This window comes from Pinus tabuliformis, chromosome Q, assembly GCF_031772625.1.
Source record: "Pinus tabuliformis cultivar Carrire ecotype Pingquan chromosome Q, CPIR1, whole genome shotgun sequence".
NCBI classification, from domain to species: domain Eukaryota; kingdom Viridiplantae; phylum Streptophyta; class Pinopsida; order Pinales; family Pinaceae; genus Pinus; species Pinus tabuliformis.
In genome coordinates, this window is record NC_142296.1 from 867,490,069 (window position 1) to 867,502,231 (window position 12,163).

The following is a 12,163-nucleotide window of genomic DNA, read 5'->3' on the forward strand; positions in this document are numbered from 1 at the left end:
AATTTCTAGAATCTTCACAGGCCTCTCTATTATTTTTCTACTTCCACGTCCGGCAACGTAAGTGGTGGAGACGTGCAGGGGGATTTGGAGTTTACAGAATCGTTGGGCGAATTCCACAACGTTCTTTGCTCCCTTAGCATTGTCATTTAAAATAGGATGCTTTCGAATTTGTCACCATATTGCTCCCTCAAAGTCTTGAAAAACTCCAATTTCATAACTATGCTTTTAAAATGGAGTCTCGCAGATGCCACATCTTTCATTCTTAACAAAACAAAAATGTGCTTAATGCCAAGTTGCGTACGTAAGATTTCTCCAAAATTCCCACAATACGATGCCAAAGCTGTAGACATTGGTATTCTTGTTGTGTGGCTTGTGGTTGATTACCTCGAGTGCCATCCAGTGATATATGCCTCGATCCTCCTTCAGATAACCACAGTTTATTTCTTCACAAGCAATACTAAAGTCCACTAGCACTTACTTGGAGCAAACGAGTCTAATCGATTTGATTCTTATTGAAACCGTGATGAATTTTTGTATGGGAGGCCCTGTGTGCCACGTAGGAGGCCCAATGCGCTGCACCTCCTGGATGCGTTGCGCCTGTGTTAAAATGCACTATGCAGTTGCGCCCATTGCGCCGTGCCCTCCCAGTGCATCGTGATACCCAGCCTATGCACCGCGCACCAAAATTTACATGCAGTTGGCCTTCTAAACTTACAGCTTCATTCAAACTTAAATTTTGAATCGATCTCTTGGATGCAAAGGGTTATTCAAACATTGAAATATCTATAAAAAATCATGGCTTTCATTTTCTCTTGGTAAAGACCCACGTTGTAATGTTTCAATATTTGACAAGCCATTATCATCTTCAACTAAACCTGCCATGACCAGAAGTTTTCCATAGATCACAACAAATCCGAATGCTGCCTTAGCAGGACCAGGCATAGGAGGAAGAGTCTTCCATCGGCCATGCAGAGGATTTAGAACCTGGCGGTGGGTTCCTTTATCCTTTGGATCAGTAGCTAGTACATAAAGCCATTCTTCCATTGTACCGACATGTTTTCTTACAACAGTGAACTCTCTGGTTTGAATGAATTTCCTCCATGACTTGCAAACAGAACCCAATGAATGAAAATGCACAGGGGGCACCAGTGCAAGACAATGCTTAGCTACATCATCAGGCAGACCTCGAATAATGGAGCATCCAATTTCAATGCTCTGTGATTCACGTTTTGTTGTTAAAACTTTCTTCTGAATGCAAGATCCCATGTGTATCTTGGTACCATCCGTCCCTTCACTTTCTTTTACCATAGCCTGGAGCTTTGAAACACTTCTTAACTTGCACACAAGAGACTGTTCTACTTACCTATTGTATTAAGATGATTTTTTCAATTGAGCAAGGTGATTTGCAAGACTCTGCCATGGTAACACAGGTCATAACAGTTTTCACAAAAACCAGTCTCTTATCTGTTTGCGCACTTGAAAATGGGAAGATTTATCAATCATATCTCTCTACTATTCATAAACTTTCTCTAGTCATGAGAGTACTGCAGGCCCCTTATTTACAGCATGTTGAAAATTAATAATTTTTCTTGTTGCTACTGAAGGTTTTAACATCTCAAAACCGTTTCGAGACTCAATTCCATGCTAATAAGCATCCTCAAATTTCCCATCAGTTTCAATGACTCGATTCCAGTACAAGAGCTTGATGGGACTCTACAGATCCTCCTGATATATGGCAGGAACCTCTGTTGTCCAAGAATTGCACTGAACGCAACCAATTTGCTGTAGGTAAATCGAATACAACTCTGTTTGTCAAACTTTCCTTTCTGTTTTTTTGGGCTTTAAATGTTTCTTCTATGATTTTATGAGCTTTTGAATGATGGATTCTTAGTTGATTTTTGCAGGGATGGTGGCATTTGGACTTCAACAAAGGATGGCCAGAGTTTGCAAGTGCAGTACTACATGGTGGAAAACTTTACATATTTATTACAAACATTAATTTGATGATTTCCTCTTCAAAATAGAGTTTTGAAGAGGAATCAACCTTGAGCATTATTGATGATGGCAATCTTGAAATGAAAACTTATTGATCCTCCCTCTAGCCTGCTGGCATAATTGGGCACTTTAAAGACACAACCTATGAAACCCTAGACCTATGACTGCCATGATTATTTTCCCATCAAAAGACCAAATATTGACTGTCATTTAATGAACAAAGATGAACCGACCTGAGCCAGCAAGTACAAAGCATGAGGGGAAATGACTGACCAGACCCTTCCGTCAAATTTATGGCATGCCCCTAGTGGAATGCAGCTGAGTGAATGGAGCGAGACACCTGAAAATGAAATGCAAAAAGAGTTTTGATCTCTGACAGAGGACTGACAAGACCGACGCTAACATTGGCTCCAATGGGGATGGCAGCTCTAGCTCCTTGAAGGTGCCAAGAACTACAAATCTTTGGGTGAGCAGACAGTGCCTTCGTTCATTGGGATATGGAGTCAAAACACGGAAATTGACATTATGCAAACGGACTCTGACTGAAGACTAAAACTGAAAACCATAATAAAACCAAACACGACTACATCATAACTAAAAAACTGGAAAGATGCTCATATTTGAGCTTATTCATCAAACCTACTCTAATTACTTTTTCCACCACCTGATCAAGTGAAATGGAATAGACAATGCAGCCATGTAAGCATCATGGTTGATATTTGATTTCTTCCCAAATGCTTTCTGATGCTCAAGAAAAGGGAAGAATTGAAAGGCAACTCCCATGGAAACTTGGAATCAAGTTCACTGGTGATAAACTTGCCAAATATGAATTGGCTGGATGTCTTCAAGAATACTGCAAAAGGATCTTCATAAGCATCGCCATTGATTTCCATTAACACATTACTGCTCTGGTCCAAGTAATTTTCATATTTGGATTTTAAAATTTTCCTCACATCTGTGATGTCTTTCTTTGGTGATAGCAGCAGGCTGTCAAAAGGATCCTAAATTTCGTGAAGAACCAAACTCTGTTGTTGTTTCCAACCAGAACACAAGCCTCCTTTATCAATCTCCTCATACGACTACAAACCTTGGTATGGACTATGCAATGAGCAATCTGTTAAATGAGACAATGAAGGTGACATTTGAAATAGATTATGATCAACATTCTCTTTTGTCACATGGTTGGCTGATGGAGAAGAATTTTTATAGCAAACATAATCTAACACATGAGCAAAAGGATCATCAAAAACTTGAGGAGACTGTTGTGATGTATCTATTGAAACTATATGACATCCTATTGGTTGTTCATCTTTTTCTTTAGAGATATTACGAAGATTCTGCCTTATAAACGGAAATACTTCGAAACATAAGGGAATAGAAACCTCTTACGTCATTAGATCATGTATTTCGGTTGCCATACCTTCATCTGTAATTTGACCTTCAATTGTGTTTGGTGGCTGCAAATCTGGTTCTGTATCCAAAATGATTTCATCAATCATTTTAGGGGAAGATTTCTTATTAATAGCTTGCTCAAGAATTTCACCATCTGTCTCATCCTCAACATTAAAACTAAGAGATTGTTGATTTCCTAAAAACTGTTCATTTGAAGATTTACTATGCAATTTACCCCTCAAAAACTGAAATGATTCAAAACAGAAAGGTAAGGAATCTTCTTGTATCTTTTGGTCACGTATGCCAGCTTCTATGCCTTTATCTGCAACTTGACAATTAATGGTATTTGGGGGCTGCAAAGCTGAATATGAGGAGTCTAGAACAAATTTTTCATCACCCTTAGGAGAGACCAAATCAAGACTTGTTGACAGCTGATGTCTGATTGCATGGAAATTGTCTCTGATGAACTAACATGAATGAAAGAAAAAAGGCAAAGATCCTTCACTTACTTCAAAATCTGCTGCACTTTCCTCATCGTTTCCATAGTTGATATGGATCGGTTGATCACTGTACTCGAGCCACTGTAAGTGAACTTCCTCCTCCCACAAACTAGCTGTTGATTTGTCTGTGAGATTAGCTTCTATTTGGAGAACATAATCATCATCATCATACTGATCAAACTGAGGCGAATCGTCAGTATAAAACACATACTCAAGCATACATGTCATATCCACATCTCTTTCTTTGCCCAAATGATCTAAAAAACAATCCTTATGACAACTGAGATAAGAAACAAAATGTTTTGGATCAGCAACTTGTTCATGAACGTCATTTTCATCTTTTGCAGTCATTTTCCGCACCATCTCTTCTACTGCACTCACCAAAATGTCAAGCTTTTCCTCTGAAGGTGTCATTTTCTCTGGATCCTCATTTTTCATCTCTTCTTCCTTCAGCCTTGCCCTTCTGATCAGTAAGTGAGCCTCTACATTTACTGCACTGTTTTGCATCTCTTCAAGCATTGCGACATTCCTTTCTCTTAGCTGAAACTCCATTTCCAGATCAAAGGCACCCGGGTAATGCAAGAGAGCAGATCTAGGAGGGGGTCTTATATCAACCGTCATTGAATAATAAACTTGATTAAATATGGCTGAAAACTATTATACTATCTCCTCTGACAGTATTTTCATCTGGTTATACTCTTCTACGATAAGGAAAAGGTTCTGTCCGATCATCCACCTATCAAGAAAAACTTTGATGAACTGCTGTAAATCTGAGATGCTCGCATCAGGCAGGGCTTTGAACCAACTCTTGACTTTTCCTTGCAAAGACAGAGCAAAAAGCCTTATACTGACCTCTTCTTCATCAACTTCAAAAAGATCAAGAAAAGTCTCAACATTCTGCACATGTTGCTCAGCGTTGACATTCTTAGATTCACCGTCAAATCTCGGCAAATATAGATGATAGTTTTTGGGGAAAGCATGAAGCACAGAAGGTAAAAAAGGAGGTTTATACCTATCTGGGACTATAAAAGGTGTAGGAGTATATATAGGAGCTATGGGATCAGTTTTGTCTTCTTTAGGCTCATCACACTGAAGAAAGTCATCATAAAATGTGGGAGAAGTAAGGAGACTAGGATCAAAGGGAAACTCAATATTTACACTTTTTGAATAGGTTGACCGAAGATTTTGGTCACCTTTATCATACAACATATTCTGACAAAATTTCAGGACAGGTTCAAGGACAGCAAAGAAGTAATTCACAAGAAAGCAGACCAGATCCTGAGTACCATTCCACTTCGGATACCCGAACTTTGTGTAAGATCCTTCCATTTTCTTAGAGAAAGAGTTAGTCCTCCAATGGAGTCTTTTCAGGAGTCACCAGGTGAATGATTTTAGCCTTTTTTATGCCTGATCATTGTCCACCATCAACAATCAACTCTGAACTTGAGATATGTACTGGGGGAAGACAATCTACAAGCAAACCATTTCGTCCCCAGTGGAGTCACCACTATGTTAGAGCCTAAATCTACCTTAGGCTGAAGGAAGGCAAAATTTAGGGTAACCACAAACCACGCTCAGTCTGGTAGCTAGCCCTACCAGAACAGGAGAGGGTTCTCTCCAGGTCACACTCAGTTAAAATAGACAATAGGGTCTAAGATGACTCAAAACGAATGCTAATTTTAGGCTAGTAAATGGATATGAAAAGGGAAATTTATTGAATTACTGAACTTTCTGGGCTATATGGGACAAAGGGCAGCCTGAGATGGGAAATTAAATCAAAGACGCAGAGTATTTCGTGAGGCAAGATAGGCGGGAAATTTAGCAGTCAAACTGAAATAATAATGTAATGGAAAGACAGTTGAGGAATCTGAAAAGGGCATATACATGAATCCTTCTTAGATAGAGGAAGACATACAAAGTATGAATGCTTTACAAGGCAGAGCATAAAAATGGATTCTGCCTTTCCTACTTAAGAGCATTCAACTGGAAACGATTCTGAATGAAATGTAAAACATAACAAGGCACATATGAAACTGAAAGAGGAAAACATCTGCTAAAATTCATACCACATGAATCTCATGAATCAGAGCTGCATCATTTATTAAATTCCTAGCCAAGCTGTACAATGAAACACTGAGTTTTTTCTCCACACCGTTTCCCAAAAACTCCAAACCCTTACAAATGATTTTCATAAAATAAATAAACCCTACCATGAGGAAATGAATCGACTCAAAACTGAGGGACTGTTTAATCGTTATTAATAATCAGAAGCTGGAAAGCCAATCATCTGTTTCTGAGAAGGAGTCACGTTACAATCTATGGTCAAATCTACTGATGAAAAATGAGGAGGCACACCTGTAGCATAAATCTGGTAACTGAAGACAAACATAGGCAATCGAATCATATTTTTCTACCACTGTGGTTATCTACATTTAAATTTAGGCTTTCGGTCTTTGACCGTTCGCTTCCCTTTTTGCCGTTAGAAAAAAAAAACTAATTTTTTGATAAAAATAGCTTTTAAACAAGATTTTGCCTTTAATAAAGGGGAAAACGTAGTGTTGATGAACGATCTCAACTGAAATTTCTCCCTTTAATACCGTGGAACACATATCCGACAACATTCGCAACACTCTCCACAAAATTGACAAGCCAAAAGTTAACTACAACGAGACATTAACATCTTTTGTTGGTTTCTGTTGCACTTCCATCACATTTAAATCTGAAGTAGTGCTCTTTTTAATGCTTGGTCTGATGATGCCTACTAGAAGATTTCCTCTCACTTTCTCCAGAAGCACTTCTCCCATAGCTTTGGTGAATGAATTTGTGTTTGGCCATCCACAACTTCTTACCCTTTTCAAACCCAATTCTATGAGATGCTCGGCTTCGGTATCTTTGACAGAACGTTTGCTTTCAATTGTAGTAGTTGAGGAGTTCATATGTATTTTCGCTACTGTTCTCTCTATTAATACAAATTCTTCCTCAATATCTAAACGAAGAGTTGTACTGCTTTCGTCCTCAGAGCCATTGTTAGTTGTTACAATTTCTAGAATCTTCACAGGTCTCTCTATTATTTTTCTACTTCCACATCCGGCAATGTAAGCGGTGGAGACGTGCAGGAGGATTTGGAGTTTACGGCATCGTTGGGCGAATTCCACAATGTTCTTTGCTCCCTTAGCACTGTCATTTAAAATAGGATGCTTTCGAATTTGTCACCATATTGCTCCCTCAAAGTCTCGAACAACTCCAATTTCATAACTTTGTTTTTAAAACGGAGTCTCACAGATGCCACATCTTTTGTTCTTAACAAAACAAAAATGCGCTTAATGCCAGGTTGCGTACGTAAGATTTCTCCAGAATTCCCACAATACGATGCCAAAGCTGTAGACATCGGTATTCCTGTTGTGTGGCTTGTGGTTGATTACCTCGGGTGCCATCCGATGATATATGCCTTAATCCTCCTTCATATAACCACAGTTTATTTCCTCACAAGCAATACCAAATTCCACTACCACTTACTTTGAGCAAACGAGTCTAATCGTTTTGATTCTTATTGAAACCGTGATGAATTTTTGTATGGGAGGCCCTGTGCGCCGCGCAGGAGGCCCAATGCACCGCGCCTCCTGGATGCGTTGCGCCTGTGTTAAAATGCACTGCACGGTTGTGCCCAGTGCGTCGCACCCTCCCAATGCGCCGCGACACCCAGCCTATGCGCCGCGCACCAAAATCTACATGCAGTTGTCCTTCTAAACTTACAGATTCATTCAAACTTCAACTTTGAATCGATCTCTTGGATGCAAATGGTTATTCAAATGTTGAAATATCTATAAAAAATCATGGCTTTCATTTTCTCTTGGTAAAGACCCACGTTGTAATGTTTCAATATTTGACAAGCCATTATCATCTTCAACTAAACCTGCCATGACCAGAAGTTTTCCATAGATCACAACAAATACGAATGTTGCCTTAGCAAGACCGGGCATAGGAGGAAGAGTCTTCCATCGGCCATACAGAGGATTTAGAACCTGGCGGTGGGTTCCTTTATCCTTTGGATCAGTAGCTAGTACATAAAGCCATTCTTCCATTGTACGAACATGTTTTCTTACAATAGTGAACTCTCTAGTTTGAATGAATTTCCTCCACGACTTGCAAATAGAACCCAATGAATGAAAATGCACAAGGGCACCAGTGCAAGACAATGCTTAGCTACATCATCAGGCAGACCTGGAATAATGGAGCATCCAATTTCAATGCTCTGTGATTCACGTTTTGCTGTTAAAACTTTCTTCTGAATGCAAGATCCCATGTGTATCTTGGTACCAGCCGTCCCTTTGCTTTCTTTTACCATAGCCTGGAACTTTGAAACACTTCTTAAATTTCAAACAAGAGACTGTTCTACTTACCTATTGTATTAAGATGATTTTTTTCAATTGAGCAAGGTGATTTGCAAGACTCTGCCATGGTAACACAGGTCATAACAGTTTTCACAAAAACCAATCTCTTATCTATCTGCGCACTTGAAAATGGGAAGATTTATCAATCATATCTCTCTACTATTCATAAACTTTCTCTAGTCATGAGAGGTCTTATAGTCATGATAGTACTACAGGCCCCTTATTTACAACATGTTGAAAATTAATAATTGTTCTTGTTGCTACTGAAGGTTTTAACATCTCAAAACCGTTTTGAGACTCAATGCCATGCTAATAAGCATCCTCAAATTTCCCATCAGTTTTCAATGACGCGATTCTAGTACAAGAGCTTGACTGGACTCTACAACTCCTCCTGATATATGGTAGAAACCTCTGTTGTCCAAGAATTGCACTGAACGCAACCAATTTGCTGCAGGTAAATCGAATACAACTCTGTTTGTCAAACTTTCCTTTCTGGTTTTCTGGGCTTTAAATGTTTCTTCTCTGATTTTATGAGCTTTTGAATGATGGCTTCTTGGTTGATTTTTGCAGGGATGGTGGCATTTGGACTTCAGCAAAGGATGACCAGAGTTTGCAAGTGAAGTACTACATGGTGGAAAACTTTACATATTTATTACAACATTAATTTGACGATTTCCTCTTCAAAACAGAGTTTTGAAGAGGAATCAACCTTGAGCATTATTGATGATGGCAATATTGAAATGAAAACTTATTGATCCTCTCTCTGGCCTGCTGGCATAATTGGGCACTTTGAAGACACAACTTATGAAACCCTAGGCCTATGACTGCCATGATTCTTTGCCTATCAAAAGACCAAATATTGATTGTCATTTAATGAACAAAGATGAACCGACCTGACCCAGCAGGTACAAAGCATGAGGAGAAATGACTGACCAGACCCTTCCATCAGATTTATGGCATGCCCCTAGAAGAATGCAGCTGAGTGAATGGAGCGAGACACCTAAAAATGAAATGCAGAAAGAGTTTTGATCTCTGACAGAGGACTGACAAGACCGACGCTAACAATACCTTCCCTTGCTGTCTCTAATGTTAGTATGGGGATGAGAGCTTGCCTCAGCTCTCTCCCTGCAATGGGCACTATCGTGGGATGATGGGGATGTGTTCCCATCATTCTCTTTCCTCAATGATTTCAATGATGGCTCGGATGACTCTAACACCTTCAAGTACTCTCCTTTAGTGCATCTCGAGCCTGCAATTTGATGTTCATGCACAACCTCCAAAGGTTGAGTTATGCCTTGGTTATTAACACCAAGTTCTTCTTTCTCCTCGTGCCTCATCCTTGTAAGCAGCCTCATGTTTGTCCTTGTAATTGGGATCTCTACATCTCCAATAGAAGTCATACTATGTGACAACGAAACTAAAAGAAAATCAACAACTTTTACCTCCTCTGTTGGCTTGGAAAGAACTAATGAGGGTTGTTCATCATCTGTTGTTGGTGGTTCGCTTGTTGTCTCAGCACATTTCCCAACTTCTTTTCTGACATACCTAAGTCTTGTTAGACACGGTAATTCCTATACTTTGATGGGGTTGACAATGCCTTGGCCATTAATGCCCAAGCCTTTTCCTTCATACCCCATTTTCTTCAATAGTTTGGAGCCAATTCCTATTGTGTGATTTTCAAAAACAACGAAATCATCATCAAGAAATATACATGAATTCGGAGAATTACATTTTACCTCACATGGGTCACATTGTAGCTTTTCCAAGGCCTCATCGTTTGCTTGTAGCTGTCATAGCAAACTATGTTTCTCCTCTTTCTCTTCATGTAGATGCATCTTCAATTCAGCGTTCTGTGTTTGAAGATTGTGTTTGTTTTGCTTCAGTTCTTCCATGGCCTCTTCTGTGGCTTGAAACTAAATCTGCAATTGCTCCTTTTCCTCTGTCTCTTTCTGTAGAGTTTCAAACATTATATATACCCTTTTGGAAATGTTGAGCATGGTCTCGTACATCGCTTTTTCATCCTCTTTCATTGCACATCCATTGTTCATGTTGCAATTCACATGAACGAAAAGACCGCCCTGATACCACTTGATCTAGGTCCGGGTGTGACGAAAGACCCTTCCAAGAACTTTTACTTTCGTGATGTGTTAAATTGCATTTTTAAAATAAACATAAATGAATACATGTGCATGTTGTAAAGAAGAAGAACATGTCAATCATTAGCAACATAAAAGCTCAAGATGTTGATAATGGAGTTCGTCCAGGAGGGACTACGTCTTCGGGCCTTGGTGTTAAGATGGTGTAGGCCGTTGCATTAAGTGTTGTCAATAGTGATGATGTACATAAGAGGTGATGTCGCTATCATACAAGGAAAATGCCCTCATGCAGGAGTGGCTCCAAGAGATGTCCCACTACAGGAACTCTCAGTCAAAATACTTCTATCAGTATGACACAAAACTCATGCACGATGAGCATCCCGCCAACATGGCATAAAAGGGATCTCAAAACAAACATGCATGGTGACACATGAGTATCCCATCAACATACAACAAATGTATCTCAAAACACAGCATGACAAATCATGAAAAAAAGTACATCACACATATGATTCTGCATCACATCAAGCATGAATCATCAAAACGAGTAAGAAACAAGATCCCACATCAAGCATCAACTAGGGATTTGTGCAGCACAATGCATATCAAGAATAAGTACATGAACACTGCATATACCTCACAGCCAAGGGCCATCTGAAGAAGCGGATGTCAAACTGCTGAAGCTGTTCAAACCATCAATCTCACAGCATCAAACGCGTTACTGCTCGCACATGGATGTTGACACCTGCATTCCACTTAGAAAAGTGGCTGAAGAATAGAATGAGAGAATGATATATCTGAATGCACCATCAGATTTATGATGTTGAATAGTGTAAAATCGACTGTCCAATTTTGGAATTCTGAGAAGTTGAGAATCTGGGGCTCAAGGAATCTTTTAGATTCTGCCAAGATTCGTCAAAGATTATGCTCCATGGGTGGACAGGAAATATTCAACTCCAAAGGCGAATCTGACCTCACCATTGTGATCGCTGCGAAAAACCATGAAAAGTGACTATAAACTTGACTATATTCTGACATGGAGAAAAATTACCTCCTCAGGAAAATTGCAAGCATCATTGTTTCGCTCCCTGTTTTGGCAGCAATCATGGTTCCATCGTCATACTGAAAATGGCCGAAAAATGCGGAACTCTGATGGAGACGTGGACAGTGCCATTGCATTCATGGTGTCGAGAAGTGTTGAAATTATATAAAATTTGTCAAAATCTGACAAAGTGAAATTTCACCCCTCCTACAAAACGCTGCCTTGAACTACGTGTCAAGATTTTTCCTCTTCTGTCTCGAAATTCGTGTCCAATCCAGGTTCGTCCATATTTCCATGCGCTGAAAAAACTTGGTTCTTTTAAAAGTTTGGAGGGCGGATTTACCAATGAATTGGTTGTGGCATTGTGGTAAGTTTAGAAAATTGGTTGAGGAGGGGTCGGGCAGTCAAACCTCGCCCCTCCTATTTTCCCCACATTATAGTTTCAAACCCAAAAAATATACATGAATGGGGGGTTGGGTCTGCATTGGGCGGCCCACCCCCATATCCCCATAACATGCGTTGTATTGGAAGCACATTAATATTGGTGGTTATGTATTAATGGGGAGTTGTTTAGTTTTTGGGGCCGCCCGCTTGGGGATTGGCCACGTGGGCCGGGCGGATTCGACCCCCACTGGTCCCATATCACATGTTATAAGGCATGTTTAGGGTGTGGGCCGATGCCCACCCCTTTAATACAATATGTTTAATGGTTATGTGTGGTGGAGATCTCGGCGAGGTGATGGCCGT

At 39.8% G+C, this 12,163-nt stretch overlaps 1 pseudogene; it reads right to left on the minus strand.

Moving 5' to 3' along the window:
• Nucleotides 1-783: 783 nt before the first annotated feature.
• On the minus strand, nucleotides 784-1,308 carry LOC149222274 (F-box/kelch-repeat protein At1g67480 pseudogene; annotated as a pseudogene).
• Nucleotides 1,309-12,163: the final 10,855 nt, after the last annotated feature.